The 17,325-nt window shown below is 42.8% G+C and overlaps 1 pseudogene; it reads left to right on the top strand.

Annotated features, from left to right (window-relative positions):
- Nucleotides 1-2,110: 2,110 nt before the first annotated feature.
- LOC148147668 (uncharacterized) lies at nucleotides 2,111-8,741 on the top strand (annotated as a pseudogene).
- Nucleotides 8,742-17,325: the final 8,584 nt, after the last annotated feature.

The following is a 17,325-nucleotide window of genomic DNA, read 5'->3' as shown; positions in this document are numbered from 1 at the left end:
CGGAAGCCAGTGTGGGGAGACGAGTCCCAGACAGGAGGCTAATGTGGAGAGACGAGTCCCAGGCAGGAGGCCTGTGCAGGGACACAGGTCCCAGACAGGAGGCCTGTGCAGGGAGACAGGTCCCAGACTGGAGGCTAGTGCAGGGAGACAGGTCCCAGACTGGAGGCCAGTGTGGGGAGACGAGTCCCAGACAGGAGGCCAGTGTGGGGAGACAAGTCCCAGACAGGAGGCCAGTGTGGGGAGACAAGTCCCAGACAGGAGGCTAGTGTGGGGAGACGTGTCCCAGACAGGAAGCCAGTGCTGGGAGACAGGTCCCAGACAGGAGGCCAATGTGGGAAGACGAGTCCCAGTCAGGGGGCCAGTGCGGGGAGACAAGTCCCAGACAGGAGGCCAGTGTGGGGAGATGAGTCCCAGACAGGAGGCCAGTGCAGGGAGACAGGTCCCAGACAGGAGGCCAATGTGGGAAGACGAGTCCCAGTCAGGAGGCCAGTGCGGGGAGACAAGTCCCAGACAGGAGGCCAGTGTGGGGAGATGAGTCCCAGACAGGAGGCCACTGCAGAGAGACAAGTCCCAGACAGGAGGCCAGTGCGGGGAGATGAGTCCCAGACAGGAGGTCAGTGCGGGGAGACAAGTCCCAGACAGTAGATCAGTGCGGGGAGATGAGTCCCAGACAGGAGGTCAGTGCGGGGAGACAAGTCCCAGACAGTAGATCAGTGCGGGGAGATGAGTCCCAGACAGGAGGCCAGTGTGGGGAGATAAGTCCCAGACAGGAGGTCAGTGCGGGGAGACAAGTCCCAGACAGGAGGCCAGTGGAGGGAGACAAATCCCAGACAGGAGGTCAGTGCGGGGAGACAAGTCCCAGACAGGAGGTCAGTGCGGGGAGACAAGTCCCAGACAGGAGGCCAGTGGAGGGAGACAAATCCCAGACAGGAGGTCAGTGCAGGGAGACAAGTCCCAGACAGGAGGTCAGTGCGGGGAGATGAGTCCCAGACAGGAGGCCAGTGCTGGGAGACAGGTCCCAGACTGGAGGCCAGTGTGGGGAGACAAGTGCCAGACAGGAGGCCAGTGCTGTGAGTCCGGTCCCAGACTGGAGGCTGGGGTGGGATGTGAAGCCCTTTGTGGACTGGAGGCTGGGGCGGGATGTGAAGCCCTTTGCGGTCTGCAGGTAAGGCCTCGAGTCTTAAAGCCTGGCGTGTTCTGGTGACTAAGCCCGGTGTGATCAGGAGGCTCGGTGCTAGCACGGACTTGGTGAAAAGGACTGCAATTCATGTTCTTATTTTTCCTTTTTATTCTTATGTTGGATTTTTATTTATTATATTTTCAATGTTGTACCAAATAGTTAAGTACCATACCTAGGTATCTTGTATCTAAGATGATGCCATAAGGGGTGATGTTGCAAACGTTACACTCCAGTGCATGTGACAGTAAAGCTAACTTTTTCATTCATTCATTTAAAATGCTACATAATGTCAAGAAGTTAAATGTGTGGTTCAAAGATTGGTGTGAGGTGGAATGGGTTTTAGTTCACAGGCCTCTGGCACCAGCACAGGGGGTGGAAAGGAGCTGTTCTGGGGGATGTCCTTCACTTAAATCATGCTGGGACCAGTGTCCTGGCAACTCAAATGACTAGGGCTATAGAGAGAGTTGTAAACTAATTAGAGGGGAGAGGGTTTGAGAAAGGGGAAATGTCTGATGAAGGAAAAGGACATGGCAGCATTGCAGGGCATCTATTTGGAAAACAAAACCTGTGGGTTGATAGCACAATCAGCTGGTTTGCATTATAGAGTGATATCAATAGCACATGTTCAATGGATATAACAGGCTGACGTTGCCATCAATATCATACCTTCTCAACCTCACCCCTCACCTGAGATGTGCTGACCCTCAGGTTAATAACGTTGCCAGTTGCCTCTCTCATGAGGGAGCAGGACTTCAACTTTTTGGTACAGGAAGGGAGTGTGTGTAAAATATAGAGAAACAATGGCAATTACAGTCAAAGGGGGGGATAATGTGGTTTCAAAATCTCTCTGAATTTAAATGTATGTAATATTTGGAACAAGATAAATGAATTAACAGCAGAAATAACTGTTAATGATATGATCTTATAGACATGGCAGAGACGGTTATAAGGAGACCAAAGCTGGGAAGTAAATATTCAGAGGTATGTGGAAGATGGAAAGGTTGATGGAGTAGCATTGTTAGTATGGAATGGAATAAATATGACAGCAAGAAATTATCTTGGATTGGACGATGCAGGCTCCGTGTGGGTGGATGTAAGAAATTAAAAGGGGAAGAAGACATTAATAGGAGTAGTCTACAGGCTCCCTCGCTGTAACTGTACAATAGGTTCGAAATTAAACCTGCAGGTAAAGAGGGAATGTGCAAAAGGCTGTACATTAATCGCGAGTGACTTTAATTTTCATGGAGATTGGAATTGTCCAATTGGCAAAGACAGCCATGAGGGAAAACTCATAGAATGCATTCTGGGCAGTTTCTGAGAACAATGTGCTCTTTATTCAACCAGGAATCAGACAATTTTGGTCCTGGTAAGACCGGTTTGATTAAAATCTTATCGTAAAAGATTCCATAGAAAACAGTGGCCGTAACAGACAGAATGCAGCGTTCCATTTGAGAGAGTGAATCATGGGTCAGAAACAACTGTGCTAAAGTTAACTAAGTGTAGTTATAACGGAATGAGGACAGAGTTCGCCAGGATGGACTGGAAAAGGGATTTAGCTGCAAAGATGTTGTGAACAATGGCAGATATGTTAGAAAATAGTTCATGGCTTTACTAAAGATATTTCCCAGTGAGAAAGGAGGACTCTAGGGAGGGGATCAGCCAACTATGGCTTAGGGAAGCAACAAATTGAAATTAAAAAAAAGCTATAATGCAGGAAAAAATAGTGGTTAAGGAGTGGATTAGGAATGTTTTAAAAAACAATGGAAGGCAATCAAAAAATAAGTGGGTAAAAATAAACTTTGAGAGTAAACTTGCAAGTAATATTAAGCCTAGGGCAAGGAATTTCAAGGGGGCACATTTTTAAGGTGAGAGGCGACAGATTTTAAAAAGTCATGAGGGGCAAATTTTTTACACAGAGGGTGGTTCACATGTGGAATGAACTTCCTGTAGAAGTGATGGAGGTGGGCACAATTACAACATTTAAAAGATATTTGGATAAATACATGAAAAGGAAAGGTATGGAGGGATATGGGCCAGGACCAAGTAGGTGGGACTGGTTTAGTTTGGGATAATGTTTGACGTGGATTGTAAGACCTGTTTCCATGCTGTATGACTCTATGACTGTATAACTGTGAATATCAAAGCTTCTTCATGTATAGAATATATATGAGAGAAGCCAAAATGAACATAGACCCCTGAGAGAATGAAGCTGGGAAATCAATAGTGGGGAACCAGGAAATAGCAGAGGAGTTAAATTATTTAAATCGGTCTTTATAATAAAATGTATTAACAATATTCCACAAATGCTAAATAATCAAGGGCAAAGGAGGATATGAACACAACAACTGGCACAACAGACAAAATACAAATGGATTAAGTTCCCTGGACATGAGGGAAATGCATTTTAGGATATTAAAGGAATTGCCTGCAGAAATAATGCATCCTTAGTTTCTGAAAAGTCCGAGTGGATTGGAAAACTGTAATACCCTGATTAAAGAAGGGAAGAAGACAAAGACAACTGCCACAGGCCAGTTAATTTACCACTTGCTTTTGGGAAACTGCTTTAGTGCCCTTATTGCAGTAAAAGTATTCTAGAAGTGATTGAGTCTATTATAAAGAATGTAATAGCAGAGCATTTAGGAATATAGTGTGATCAAGAGCAAACAACATGGCTTCCTGAAGGGGAAATCATGCCTGATAAGCTTATGAGATTTATTTGAGGTAGTAACACATTGGATAGATAAAGGGGACACACTAGATGTAACAAGATTTTTAGGGTGCTTGAACAGGGAAAATGTAGAGAAGTTGTTTGCCCATGTGGGAGACCATGGCACCAGAGAGCATAATCTCAGTGTAAAGATCTGCCCAGTTAGGACAGAGATGAGGAAGAATTTCTTCTCTCAAAGACCAGCCATTCTGTGGAATTCTTTACTGTAGAGGGCTATTCAGGCTGGGTCATTAACTATGCTTAAGGCAGATTTTTATATCAGCAGACAATTCAAGGATTATGGGGAAAGAGGAGTTGAGGATTATCAGATCATTCATGACCTTATTGAATGGTAGAGCAGACCTGATAAGCCAAATAGCCTACTTCTGCTCCTGCATCTGATGTTTTTATGGCCTTAACAGATGCTGACCTCCAAGCCTAAACTGCACGGGCTGTGCTTGGAGATGGGCCCACAGCATCATAATCGCAATGGTTTAACACTTTATCCATTCAAGCCTTGCTTCTCACAGAGGACGTGAGACTGGTGAACATTACCCTTGTACTTTTGGATGTGTTACTTAGACACAGTAAGCTCTGAGATAACAAAGTTAAAAATCACACAGCACCAGGTTATAGTCCAACAGGTTTATTTGGAAGCACTAGCTTTCAGAAAGCTGCTCCTTCATCAGGTAGTTGTCAACGTCTGAGATGACTGTAATTGACCGCTTCTGAAGGCAGGATAATAGAAAAACAGAAGACATCCTAACTCAATAGATGAAAGGAGACGAAAAAGGCTTTGTTTCTTTGTCTGAAAGATAATTGTTTAAATTGCCACTATCTCTGACATGTCTTTCATCATGGTGGCTCAGTGGTTAGCACTGCTGCCTCACAGCACCAGGGTCCCAGGTTTGATTCCATCCTCAGGCGTTTGTCTGTGTGGAGTTTGCACATTCTCCCTGCGTCTGCATGGGTTTCCTCCCATAGTCCAATGATGTGCAGGTCAGGTGAATTGTCCATGCTAAATTGCCCATAGTATTAGGTGCATTAGTCAGAGGGAAATGGGTCTGGGTGGGTTACTCTTTGGAGGGTCAGTGTGGACTTGTTGGGCCGAAGGGCCTGTTTCCACTCTGTAGGGAATTGAGTCTAATCTTCATCATATCCTTGACCAGTTGTCCTTCTTGACATCAGACTTCTTGTTGAATAATGCTTTACTGTTGCCCTAAGACTTGGATTTTTTTTCTTTGTCTCAACATCTTATATTCACAGCACGCTGTCGGCTGGTGTAAATGAAGGTGAAGTTGAAAATGACCTTCAGCAATTCACTCAAAGTTCAAAGCATCATGTTTTCAAATGCTCAGTATGTTCTGGTAAAATAATAGCACATTGCACAAATTGGGAAAGACCATCCCGATGGATCATGTCCAAATGTATTTTGTTTATTTAATAATTGTTTCTCGAAGTAGAATCTCTGTTGAAGGGTTTCATGAAAACTCTGTTCAGGGAATTATAGTGGTGTCAAAATTCGTGCATTAGGTACGGATTCGCTATCTGGCCAACATGTCACATCAAATGGCAGACAAGGACTTTTTAAAGAAGATATTTATTATTTAGTACATTAGACAGACACGGGATCATTTTTAAATAAACTGAGTATGACTTATTGCTGAGAACTTACAAAGACTTGCTTTCTCTCCCCACCAATTATTCCAAAGACGCACAATAACATCACCACTTGGAGTGAGTCACTTTCTATCCTTTCAATCTTGCAGTAAGATTCCATCTCTAACTGCACCACTCTGATTCCAAAATAAGACCGTGTCTAATCTCCCAGCATTTCTTAAAGGTAACTCCATCGCTTCCATCAGCTACCACATTTCATGTTCATATGCCTTTTTCAGCTCTATCTATTAATTCAGTTGGAGTATTAAGCCTTTGTGATGAGCAAAATATTTGAGCTGTGATGGTGAGCAGTGCAAGAAAACAATGTCACCACAAACAGTTCTCAAGCTGGCAAAAGACAGAGATGCCTGCAATATATTTTATTCACCCTCCCCCAGCTGACAATGGTATTTTAAAGTAAGGGCTACATTTAGTCATGAGAAAGCCACAGTTGGAACAACCTTCTTAATGTCAGCAAGTTTATCCAATGAGCTGACAGAAACAGAAATGTCCCCCATTCAATCTTTGCTCTGTGTTAAGTTAGCTGACGTTAGTTGATTTGGTGTGGGGTGATCCTGTGGGTGCTATTGAGATAAGAAGAGGGAATAGTCTAAGCTTTCACCCATCATGAGGCAGGGACTGCTGGTGTAGATGGTGGGGACAGTTAGAAGAAGGATTACTCCTGTCTAGCTTCCTAATGCACAACACAATCCTGTGGGCGGCACGGTGGCACAGTGGTTAGCACTGCTGCCTCACAGCGCTGGAGACCCGGGTTCAATTCCCGCCTCAAGCGACTGACTGTGTGGAGTTTGCACGTTCTCCCCGTGTCTGCGTGGGTTTCCTCCGGGTGCTCTGGTTTCCTCCCACAGTCCAAAGATGTGCAGGTCAGGTGAATTGGCCATGATAAATTGCCCGTAGTGTTAGGTAAGGGGTAAATGTAGGGGTATGGGTGGGTTGCGCTTCGGCGGGTCGGTGTGGACTTGTTGGGCCGAAGGGCCTGTTTCCACACTGTAATGTAATCTAATCTATGTTCTATTTAAAATGAACCCTAGTACAATTTTACCTTTTATTGGGCTGTGAATAGACTAGTTAGATACATAAAGCAACCATAGTCTACCAATGTTAGATCTTGCTGTTTGAACTAAATGTAAGATGTGTGTAATGGTAAATAAACCTATGGTAAAACTTTCTTTTAAACTCTGTTAAAATAGTAAGGCAAGCAATTGCTGGAATCTCAATAAGCCTCATGTTGTAAAATTGATAGCAGCAATTTCTAGACTGACAAGAACTGCCTCCTGAAATTGTTTTTGTTTGTGTACAGCACTGGAGTAGACTTAAGGCCAGTCGGCAGATCCCACTCATCAATCCTTAAAGCTCATTCCAACAATTTGGAATGCTTTCCAGAACTCACTTACACCAGATGACGTTATGCTGTCTGAATTGCTCAATGAGCTTAATGCACAACACAATCCTGAGGAAAATATAAGCAATTCAGACACATTTTTGTGGCGGGCTACACAACGGTCAGTGTTAGCTCAGCGGATGGGATTTTGTCAATGGTACGGCATTCCCTACTGTAGGACTGGAAGTATAAGTGACTACCAGTGTCATGCTTTTTCCCCTGTTTTCTCATTTAATTTTAATATGTTAGTGGCATGCGCAGACGATGTGTTCGATTCCTTGGTGAACCTGCCATATGCTGACAATACTGCAGCTATATTTGGGATAGGAACAGTCTCCTGAACAAACAGGGAAGCTCCTCATCACACCAAAACGTTCATGTTTAATTCCATCGCCTCAATCAGCCTTGCTGTGACAATCACTCCACCAAACTTAGCTTTCACTTTGCCAAAAACTAATAAGACCCAGCCCATAGTGCTGCAGGATGTTATTGGGAGAGATATGTTGCATCCATTTGTGAACTGAGCAGTCATGATGGGTGCCCTGAGACAGGCAGCTGGCATCACCTAGAGGAGCGAGTGAGTGACCTTGAGACAAACAGAACTCGATTGGAACAGTTGATTGCAATTGATTCTTATTCCACTATAGAGCAAGTAATTAGCTTTTTGTTGACTTTCTGGTAAGATTTCTTTTATTTCATGGGATGAGGGCGTTTGCTGGCTAGGCCAAGATTTAACGCTCATCCTTAATTGTCCAAAGGGCAATTAAGATCTTTACTACTATCAAGTTTTAACATTGTATACTAGCTGGTGGTAAAGTTAGTAAAATATATGAAAAGCAACATTTTATTTGGATCTGAGTATAAGAGTATAGTTAGTAAGTTTGCTGATGACACCAAAATTGGAGGTGGAGTGGATAGTCATCTTGAACAGAAGGGACTACATAGAGAAAGCCAATGCACTACTCGCAGACACCGACACCTACCAACAGGTGGCGCTAGACCTGACCCCACAACGAGGAAACAAAATTACATATCTCCGAAGAAAATTATACAATTCCGGACAATCAAACAAGATGGAATTCCAGAAAACGCAACCAGACAGGACCAACACCCCACGATTCTAGGGACTACCAAAAATCCATAAACCAGAAGCCCCCCTCAGACCCATAGTCTCACTACCCGGAACACCAACTTACAGACTGGCCAAAGAACTACACGCAAGACTGAAATACCTAGTAGAAGAGTCACAGCACTCCATCCACTCCACCCAGGAATTCCTAAAAATCATCAAAAACACCAAAATAGAGGAAGACGAAACAATGATCTCATTCGAGGTAACAGCACTGTTCACCTCCATCAACATTGACCTGGCAAAGGAAACACTTACCACACTTTTAGAAGAGACCATCACACACACCCCAACCACCACTAATCACATTACCAACGAAAACATCATGAAGCTAGTGGACCTGTGCCTCACCACCCACTTCACCTTCAAAAACATAATCTACAAACAAACCAACAGCACACCCATGGGATCTCCGCTATCAGGATTCATAGCAGAAGCAGTAATGCAAAGACTAGAACAAACAGCCCTACCAACCATCAAACCAAAAATCTGGGTCCGCTACATAGATGACACCTTTGTCATCACAAAACAAAACAAGATAGAAGAGACATTTAACATCATCAACAACACCCTCACAGACATAAAGTTCACCAAGGAGGAAGAAACCGACAACAAACTTGCATTCCTGGACGTCACAGTTGAAAGAAAGGACAACAGAGAATGACAAACCTGCGCACAGAAAACCGACAAACACTGACCAAATACTCAACTACACCAGCAACCATCCCAACACACACAAACGAAGCTGTATCAGAACACTATTCCAATGAGCCACCACACACTGCAGCACAGACGAACTTCGGAAAACAGAGGAGAACCACCTATACAACGTATTCAAGAAGAACGGATCCTCAAAAAATACGGTGCGCAGATTCCTCAAAAACAAACCACGACAAGCAGACCAAACACAGCCAGAAACCCTAACCACCTTACCATACGTCAAAGAAGTCTCAGAAATGACAGCCAGACTACTAAGACCCTTCGGAATCCTAGTAGCACACAAACCCACCAACACTCTCAAACAAAAACTAACAAACTTAAAAGACCCAGTACAACCCATGGACAAAACCAACGTCATCTACAAAATTCCATGCAAGGATTGCCACAAACACTACGTAGGACAAACAGGAAGAAAGTTAGCCATCAGGATACACGAACACCAGCTAGCCAGAAAAAGACACGACCCTCTCTCCCGCGTAGCCCTACACGTGGATGAAAAAACCACCATTTCAACTGGGACAGCACATCTATCCTCGGACAGGCTAAGCAAAGACATGCCAGAGAATTCCTAGAGGCCTGGCACTCCAACCACAACGCCATAAACAAACACATAGATCTAGATACCATCTATCAACCCCTCAGAAAACAAACAGGAAATGACATCACCACAAACCCCAGGAACCCCATCCAGGACAAACATATAAATAGAAAGCAGGAGACAACAGCTTCGCTTCACTTGGAGGTCGCCACTATGATGTTACCTAGCCAGGTAATGAAACGTCTGGACATCAAACCTACAGCTCAGCGAGCAAACGTTTACCCTAAACCTCAACCTGAGCTACAAACCTTCACAAACCTTGCAAAAACCTATATCCATGCATACAGTTCTGGTTGCCACATTGCAAAAATGATGTGGATGCTTTGGAGAGGGTGCAGAAGAGGTTCACCAGGATGTATAGAAGCCACTAGCTATGAAGAGAGCTGAGTACATTAGGATTATTTTCATTAGAGGTTGACGGGGTCCTGATTGAGGCCTACAAAATCATGAGAATTATAGACAGGGTGGATAGCAAAAAGCTTTTTCCCAGAGTTGGGGACTCAATTACAAGGGGTCATGAGTTCAAGGTGAGAGGGTAAAAGTTTAAGGGAGGTATGCGTAGAAAGGACTTTGCATAGAGGGTGGTGAATGCCTGGGACACATTGCCAGTGGAGGTGGTAGAAGCGGGCACGACAGCATTATTTAAGATGTATATCTAGACAGAGGGATACACATCCTTGAAAAATAGGGGATAGGTTTAGATAGAGGATCTGGATTGAAGCAGGCTTGGAGGGCCGAAGGGCCTGTTCCTGTGATGTAATCTTCTTTGTTCTTTGTCTTTGTATCTCTAACCTCCTTATGTCTTCTTCACAACGTATTTTGCTACCTACTCTGAGGATTCAGAAGACCCCCTTAACTGTCTGCTACTTTGTCTCTTTTTGATCTATCCCCCAGCCTAGTATCCCAGTTCACACTAGTTAGCTCAGCTTTCATACCCATTGGATCCATGACCCAATCTTCCCTTTTCTATCTTGATGTAAAATTCAATCAGGTTGTGGTCTCTGCTGCGTAAGTGTGCCTTAATTCTGAAGTTATTGATTAGCCCTGTCAATTAACACAAAGCCAAGTCTAAAAAATCTAATCCCTGGCTGTTCCCAGATTGTGATTCTCTTAAAACAAAACTGTCTCAAAATCATTCCATGAGCTCTTCTAACTGTTGTACAAATGCCATCTTTCACGAACAGTGCTAACCCTCTCACTTTACCTAACTTCCTATTTTTCTTCAATGTCATGCACCCTCCATATACAGGACCCAATCTTTGTCATCTTGAAACCATGTCTCCCTAATAGCTATCAGATCATATTTATTTCCTTCAATGTCCAATATCAATTTGTTTACTTTGTTATGAATGCTATACACGTTTAGGTACGCAGACTTCAATGTTGTCTTTTTGTTTTCTTTGTAACATCTGGTCTTTATTGTTGGTATATTCTTAGTTCTTTTTTTCTTTCTGTCCATTCCTGCCATTGCCTGACCCTTCAATATTACTATTTTCTTCTCTTACCTTGTCTCTAGAAAGGAATAAGTTGATTAGGGGATATTCAACACAGTTTTGTGAAGGGTAGGTCGTGCCTCACAAACTTTATTGAGTTCTTTGAGAAGGTGACCAATCAGGTGGATGAGGATAAAGCAGTTGATGTGGCGTATATGGATTTCAGTAAAGCGTTTGATAAGGCTTCCCACAATAAGCTATTGCAGAAAATACGGAGGCATGGGATTGAGGGTGATTTAGCGATTTGGATCAGAAATTGGCAATTGTAAGAAAACAGAGTGTGGTGGTTGATGTGAAATGTTCATCCTGAAGTTCAGTTACTAGTGATGCACCACAAGAATCATTTTTGGGGCCACTGCTGTTTGTCATTTTTATAAATGACCTGAATGAGGGTGTAGAGAATGGGTTAGTAAATTTGCGGATGACACTAATGTTGATGGAATTGTGAACAGTGTAGAAGGATGTTGCAGGTTACAGAGGGACATAGATAAGCTGCAGAGCTGGGCCTAGAGGTGGCAAATAGAGTTTAATGCAGAAAAGTGTGAAGTGATTCACTTTGGAAAGAGTAACAGGGATACAGAGTACTGGGCTCATGGTAAGATTCTTGAAAGTGTGGATGAGCAGAGAGATCTCAGTGTCCATATACATAGATCCCTGAAAGTTGCCACTTAGGTTGATAGTGTTGTTAAGAAGATGTACAGTGTGTTAGCTTTTATTTGTAGAGGGATTGCGTTTCAGAGCCATAAGATCATCTGGTGCGGCCAAACTTGGAGTATTGAGTACAGTTCTGATTGTCGCATTATAGGAAGGATTGGAAAGGGTGCAGAGGAAATTTACCAGGATGTTGCCTGGCATGGAGGAAAGGTATTATGAGGAAAAGCTGAGGGACTTGAGGCTGTTTTCCTTAGAGAGAAGAAGGTTGAGAGGTGACTGAATAGAGACATACAAGATAATCAGAGGATTAGATAGGATGGACAGTGAGAGCCTTTTTCCTCAGATGGTGATGGCTAGCATGACGGGGTATAGCTTTAAATTGAGGGGTGATAGATATAGGACAGATGTCAGAGGTAGTTTTTTTACTCAGAGTGTAGTAGGGGCATGGAACATCATGCCTGCAATAGTAGTGGACTTGCCAACTTTAATGGAATTTAAATGGTCATTGGATAAACATATGGATGAAAATAGAATAGTAGATTAGATGGGCCTCAGATTGGGTTCACAGGTCAGCACAACATGGAGGGCTGAAGGGCCTGTGCTGTGCTGTATGTTCTATTTTCTATTCTTTGATATACACATCTGTCACATACCACATGTGTCACATTTGACTTCTTGTCCCCATTATTTAGTGTAAAACCCCACTACACCCCTAGTTATGCAGAAGGGCTTATTTCCTGAAGAAGGGCTTATGCCCGAACATCGATTCTCCTGCTCCTTGGATGCTGCCTGACCTGCTGCGCTTTTCCAGCAACACATTTTCAGCTCTGATTGCCAGCATCTGCAGACCTCACTTTCTCCTGAGCACAGTTCACATGTACACTGTTACAATGTTCCAATGGCACACTCTTCCTCCAATACTGAAGTGATGATTTATGTATATACAATATATTTATATATTGTTATTTTGTTTATATATTGTTATTGCTATAATTGTTATATATATATTTCTTTATATATCCATATGTAAACATCATGTTTTAGAAATTGTTTTTGAAATAGTGGTATATGTGATCTGGTAACTCGTTTAAAAGTTTTTCCTGAATAATACATAAGGTCAGTAGGTTCCAAACTCTGGCACTGGGCAGTCAATGCATCTGACTGAACTTTCATTCTTTGCTGCAGAGAATTGAGTAAATATCTATACCATCACCTACAGTTACTAACTTTCTTGATTCTCCCCCTCTTGAATGGCTTCCTATGCTCCTGCGCCACAGTCAGTTTGTTCATCCATTCTGCGTGCCACATAGGCTGAGAAAAGATGAAACCTATTGGACTATTACAGAGGCCCTCCTGCCCTTCGAGTCCCATTACTCCCTTGCTCATAGTCCTACCTGCCTTTTCTCAAACCACAGACCAAATCAAAAGAACCCATTCTAAGTGATATGACTGCATCGTGTTACAAAGAATCTGGGTAACATTTACTCTTCTTAATGTATGGCAGTGTATGTAGTTCAGCCTCTAGCTCATGAATGCTGAGCCAAAGAAAATCAAGTTTCAAACATTACTTGCAGGCCCATATTCCCACAATCCCCAAAAGCTCCCAAATGCTATAACATTGACACATCATATGTCAATCCTCCTTAATAAGTTATAATAGATTATTTAATTATATTATTAACTTACTTATAGAGTCATAGAGTTGTACAGCACGGAAACAGATCCTTCAGTCCAACTTATCGATGCTGACCAGATATCCCAACCCAATATAGTCCCATCTGCCAGCACCTAGCCGATATTCCTCCAAACCCTTCCTATTCATATACCCATTCGGATGTCTTTTAAATGTTGCAACTGTACTAGCCTCCACCACTTCCTCTGGCAGTTCATTCCATACACAAACCACACTTTGTGTGAAAAAGTTGTCTCTTAGGTGTCTTTTATGTCTTTCCCCTTTCACACTAAACCTATGCCCTCTAGTTCTGGACTTCCCCACCCCAGGGAAAAAGACTTTGACTATTTATCCTATCCATGCCCCTCATAATTTTGTAAACCTCCATAAGGTCACCCCTCAGCCTCTGACGCTCCAGGGAAAACAGGCCTAGCCTATTAAACCCCTCCCTATAGTTCAAATCCTCTAACCCTGGCAACATCCTTGTGAATAATTTTTGAATCCTTTCAAGTTTCACAACATCTTTCCAATAGGAAGGAGACCAGAATTGCATGCAATATTCCAACAATGGCCTAACCAATGTCCTGTACAGCCGCAACATGACATCCCAATTCCTATACTCAATACTATGACCAATAAAGGAAAGCATACCAAACACATTCTTCACTATCCTATCTACCTGGACTCCACTTTCAAGGAGCTATGAACCTGCACTTCGAGGTCTCTTTGTTCAGCAACGCTCCCCAGGACCTTACCATTAAGTGTATGAGTCCTGCTAAGGTTTGCTTTCCCAAAATGCAGCACCTCACATTTATCTAAATTAAACTCCATCTGCCACTCGTCAGCCCATTGGCCCATCTGGTCAAGATCCTGTTGTAATCTGAGGTAACCTTCTTCATTGTCCACTATACCTCCAATTTTGGTGTCAACTACAGAACTACACGCAAGACTGAAATACCTAGTAGAAGAGTCACAGCACTCCATCCACTCCACCCAGGAATTCCTAAAAATCATCAAAAAGACCAAAATAGAGGAAGACGAAACAATGATCTCATTCGAGGTAACAGCACTGTTCACCTCCATCAACATCGACATGGCAAAGGAAACACTTACCACACTTTTAGAAGAGACCATCACACAAACCCCAACCACCATCAATCACATTACCAACAAAAACATCATGAAGCTAGTGCCTCACCACCCACTTCACCTTCAACAACATAATCTACAAACAAACCAACAGCACACCCATGGGATCTCTGCTATCAGGATTCATAGCAGAAGCGGTAATGCAAAGACTAGAACAAACAGCCCTACCAACCATCAAACCAAAAATCTGGGTCCGCTACGTAGATGACACCTTTGTCATCACAAAACGAAACAAGATAGAAGAGACATTTAACATCATCAACAACACCCTCACAGACATAAAGTTCACCAAGGAGGAAGAAACCGACAACAAACTCGCATTCCTGCACGTCACAGTCGAAAGAAAGGACAACAGAGAACTACAAACCTGCGTATACAGAAAACCGACAAACACTGACCAAATACTTAACTACACCAGCAACCATCCCAACACACACAAACGAAGCTGTATCAGAACACTATTCCAATGATCCACCACACACTGCAGCACAGACGAACTTCGGAAAACAGAGGAGAACCACCTATACAACGTATTCAAGAAGAACGGATCCTCAAAAAATACAGTCCGCAAATTCCTCAAGAACAAACCACGACAAGCAGACCAAACACAGCCAGAAACCTTAACCATCTTACCATACGTCAAAGAAGTCTCAGAAATGACAGCCAGACTACTAAGACCCCTCGGAATCCTAGTAGCACACAAACCCACCAACACTCTCAAACAAAAACTAAAAAACTTAAAAGACCCAGTACAACCCATGGACAAAACCAACGTCATCTACAAAATTCCATGCAATAATTGCCACAAACACTACATAGGACAAACAGGAAGAAAGTTAGCCATCAGGATACACGAACACCAGCTAGCCAGAAAAAGACACGACCCTCTCTCCCGCGTAGCCCTACACGTGGATGAAAAAGAACCACCATTTCAACTGGGACAGCACATCTATCCTCGGACAGGCTAAGCAAAGACATGCCAGAGAATTCCTAGAGGCCTGGCACTCCAACCACAACGCCATAAACAAACACATAGATCTAGATACCATCTATCAATCCCTCAGAAAACAAACAGGAAATGACATCACCACAAACCCCAGGAACCTCATTAAGGACAAACATATAAATAGAAAGCAGGAGACAACAGCTTCGCTTCACTTGGAGGTCGCCACTATGATGTTACCTAGCCAGGTAATGAAACGTCTGGATATCAAACCTACAGCTCAGCGAGCAAACTTTTACCCTAAATGGATATAGGTAGTTTGAATGAGATAGGTTGAATGAGTAGACAAAAGCCTAACATATGGAGTATAATGTAGGGAAATGTGATGTTGTTCACATTGGCAGAGGTATTATCTAAGCAGGGAATGACTGCAGGATTTCAAGATGCAGAGGAACTTAAGTGTCACAAAACATTAGTTTGCAAGTCCAGCACACATTCAAGAAGGTGAATAGGATGAGATCATCTATCATGAGAAGACTTGAACATAAAATTAAGGCTCAAAATCCAATTATGTAGGATATTGGTAAGATCACATTGCAGAATACTGTGTGCAGTTTTGATCTTATTTTTAAGGAAGATGTAACTGATTTGGAGCTGGTTCAGAAGAGGTTTAATACCTGGAATGTACGCATTTTCTTATGAGGATAGGTTGGACAGACTGGGCTTGTTTGGATTGAAGATTAGCAGGGACTTGATTGAATTATATATGATGTTGGAAGGATGTTTCTATTTGTGAGTCCGTCCAAATGTAGGGAATGAAAATAGAAAGCATTGAAGAAGCTCAACAGGTCTGGCAGCAACTACTGAGAAAGAAACATTTTGAGGCCAATGACTTCTTCAGATTCAAATGCAAATCATATCGGAGAGAAGAGGAGAACATCTTCAGGAGGGGAATAGCTGAAGAGAACTTGGGGACACCATTAACATTAGGGGATGCACCTTCTAGTGAGGGATGAGGAATTTTTTTTTTCTCTGAGATTTTGTGTGCTTTTGTAACTCTCTGTCTTAGAAGGCAGTGAAGGTGGGCTCATAAAATACTTGTAAATTGGTGGCAGATGGATTCTTGTTTGACAAGGGAATTAAAAATCGTTAGACGGAGATGAAAGTGTGAAATTCAAAACACATAATGATCTTATTGAATGGTGGAGCAGGTATAAGGGACTGGATAGTCAAATTCTGGCCCTACTTCATACATTTATATCTATGCTCACATAATGTTTCATTCATCATTAGCAAGGACCTAGTCTGTTCATTATTTCCCGCTTGCCATTTTCCTAAGCCTGCTGATCGAATTCTGCTCATTGATGCACACTAGGTTTAGGAATAACATCAATCAGTAGATGCATCCGTCGACACTAATCATTGTCCTCTTCCTTTCCTTCAACTTCCAAATCAACTCCAGGGATTTACATAATCTCTAACAGCTCTTGGATTGAAGCAAAATCTACCATATGCCTTAATGTCTGCAATTAATTTAGTAAGCAATGGTATTATGTTAATATATTTGACCCTCTATTTATCAAAACAATATGACAGAAAAATCTGGAACCTTACCAAATTTATTTTTCAAAGTTTGGGAGAAGATTTGTAGCTCGGGTGCTCATTGTTGTGGTTCTGTTCGCCGAGCTGGGAACTTGTGTTGCAGACGTTTCGTCCCCTGTCTAGGTGACGTCCTCAGTGCTTGGGAGCCTCCTGTGAAGCGCTTCTGTGATATTTCCTCCGGCATTTATAGTGGTTTGTCTCTGCCACTTCCGGTTGTCAGTTCCAGCTGTCCGTTGCAGTGGTCGGTATATTGGGTCCAGGCCGATGTGCTTATTGGTTGAATCTGTGGATGAGTGCCATGCCTCTAGGAATTCCCTGGCTGTTCTCTGATTGGCTTGTCCTATAATAGTAGTGTTATTTTTACTATTATACAACTATTATTATAGGACAAGCCAAACAGAGAACAGCCAGGGAATT

This window comes from Chiloscyllium plagiosum, unplaced genomic scaffold, assembly GCF_037043375.1.
Source record: "Chiloscyllium plagiosum isolate Xiang-an unplaced genomic scaffold, Cpla_swu_hap1 HiC_scaffold_15, whole genome shotgun sequence".
Classification (NCBI taxonomy): Eukaryota; Metazoa; Chordata; class Chondrichthyes; order Orectolobiformes; family Hemiscylliidae; genus Chiloscyllium; species Chiloscyllium plagiosum.
Note: the sequence above shows the minus strand (reverse complement) of the source record. Positions and strands in the feature narration are given on the sequence as shown.